Below are 2,415 nucleotides of genomic sequence, written 5' to 3'. Positions count from 1 at the left end.
AGAGACTTTAATACAATTGGTAGCACCGCTCCATAATGGGAACATAGGTTCAGCACCGTGGACAGCACCCATTCTATTTCCCAAACCTTTGTATCATTTCTTCTGCACCTCCTCCTAGATCCCGTGAAGAATCTCACCCTACCCCAGTGAACTACCTTCCAAATCCAATGGGTGCTTTTTTCCCCCGCTTGTCTTTAGTGACCATTTTAAGCTTTTGGCTTTTGTTAACATCGGTCATTTTTGTTTAGAAAGTCATTTCCAGTAAAGAAATTTTTAAAGTTTCCTATGAATACCAACAGCCATATCACTGGAATGGTGAAACAGTCCTTGGTAGCTGGAACATATTAACCTTTAAACACCAAACTGATGTTGTTCATGTACTTTTAGTGGTTCTTAGAGGGTGCAGACAGGTTTTATTCTTTCTTGGGTCCAACATGTATTTTAAAGTCTGACCCATAATTTTTGTGAGCAAATAAATGCCTCCCATTTATCAGCCAGTCAGATAACCTTGGGTAAGTTATTACCAAACTCATTTGCCTAGGCTTCTTTCAAATTCTTGGATTCAAGTGACTTTTCTGGCTCAGCTTCTTAAGTAGCTGGGACTACAGGTGCACATTACCATGACTGGCTGAACTTCTTTTTGACACAGTTTTCCCACTTGTAAAATCAGAATACTATTAAAATTTATTTCATAGCATTATAGTTAACAGTAAGTCAGTTGATGCACTTAAAGGTACTTAGAACACTGTCAAAATGGAAGGATAAAATGTACCATCATCCAATGTTGTTAAGGTAATAAGTATCTAATATCGCTGGGTCCTAGGAAATGGAGGACTTCATCCCTCATATGGATAGGGCCATCATTTTATACTGATATACTTGAGTTTACACTGGGATTTTTCATCTACTACTCTCCCCAGGGCACTGTGAGCTTCAGACTTTTTGAAGTTATCTCTTCCTATGTCTTCATCTTGTCATATCAGCCTTTCCTTTTTTTAAAAAAATCAGCAGTTTAAAAAAAATTGTTGTAGCTTGGCATGGTGGCATTTGTCTGTAGTCCCAGCACCTGGGAGACTGAGGCAGGAAGATTACTGAGAGTTTGAGGCCAGCCTGGGCTACATAGTGAGTTCAGGGCCACCCTGAACTATAATAGTGAAACTCTGTCTCAAAAAAGAACTGATGTAAAATAGATGTAATATTTACCATCTTAACCACTTTTAGTGTTCAATTCAGTGGTACTAAATACACTTACATTTTGTGCAATCTACCTCCAGAATTCATCACCTTCATACAAACTGAAATCCTATACCCATTAACAAGAAAAAGAGATTAGAGTAGAAACAAATAAAATAGAAAACATAAAAATACTAGATAAAACAAACAAAACCTCATTCTCACAGGAGTGAATTCTCAAAAGTCATTATTCCACTATCTTCACTGATGTGCCGCATGTTAGATCTCAAGGATACTAGCTGGTATCCTGTCCTCTTCCTGAAATCATCTTTTTCACACTGTCTCTGACTTCTATGGAGATGATGATGTAGTTATTATCTGCTTATAATATTTTCTTTAAATGTTGGGAGAATTCTCCAAGGAAGTCATCTAGAACTAGGCTTCTCTTTAGAGATTTTTTAACTGTCAATTCTATTTATTAACTTGTTATAGGTCTATTTAGATTTTCCTTTTTTTTTCTTTTTTTTTTTTTTTTTTTTTTTCCAGTACCAGGAATCAAACTCACGACCTTGTGCTTGCCAAGCAGGCTCTGTGCCACTGAGCTAAATCCCCAGGCCCTCCATTTTTTTCTTCAGCCAATTGTAGTAACTTTCTTATTTCACTTGTCATCTAATTTTTTGATATAAAGTTGTTTATGTTTCCTGCTGGGGATGTAGCTCAGTGGTAGAGCACTTGCCTAGCATGCACAAAGCCCTGAGTTCAACCCCCAGCTGTGCAAAAAAAAGTTGTTTATGTTTCCTTATGTTATGGTTTATATCTAAATGTCCCCCCCAAAGCCTCATGCACTCATAGGTGGAGCTCTTGGGAGGTGGCTGGATCATGGGTGTGTGATACTGGATCATGGGTGTGTGATACTGGATTAGTCCACTTATTAGTTTATATCTGAGTGTGATGCTGGGAGATGAAGCCTGGTAGGAGAATGTGGAACATTGGGGATGTGCCCTGGAGATCTATATCTCCCCATGCCCTTAAGGACTGCTGCTTACTGACTACCTTGCTGTGGACTCTTTCTCCTCTGCCATCCTCCTCTGCTATGCTGTCCTGCTTTGGAGCCAGCCAACTCTAGACTGAAACCTCTATCAACTGTGAGCTAAAATAAACCTTTCCTCCTTTAACTTGTGGGTGTCAGGTATTTTGTCCCAGCAACTAAGACACCTTATAATTAAAAATTCTTTCCTGATT

The sequence above is a fragment of the Chinchilla lanigera genome, unplaced genomic scaffold, assembly GCF_000276665.1.
Source record: "Chinchilla lanigera isolate Chin_1 unplaced genomic scaffold, ChiLan1.0 scaffold00007, whole genome shotgun sequence".
NCBI lineage: Eukaryota > Metazoa > Chordata > Mammalia > Rodentia > Chinchillidae > Chinchilla > Chinchilla lanigera.
Note: the sequence above shows the minus strand (reverse complement) of the source record.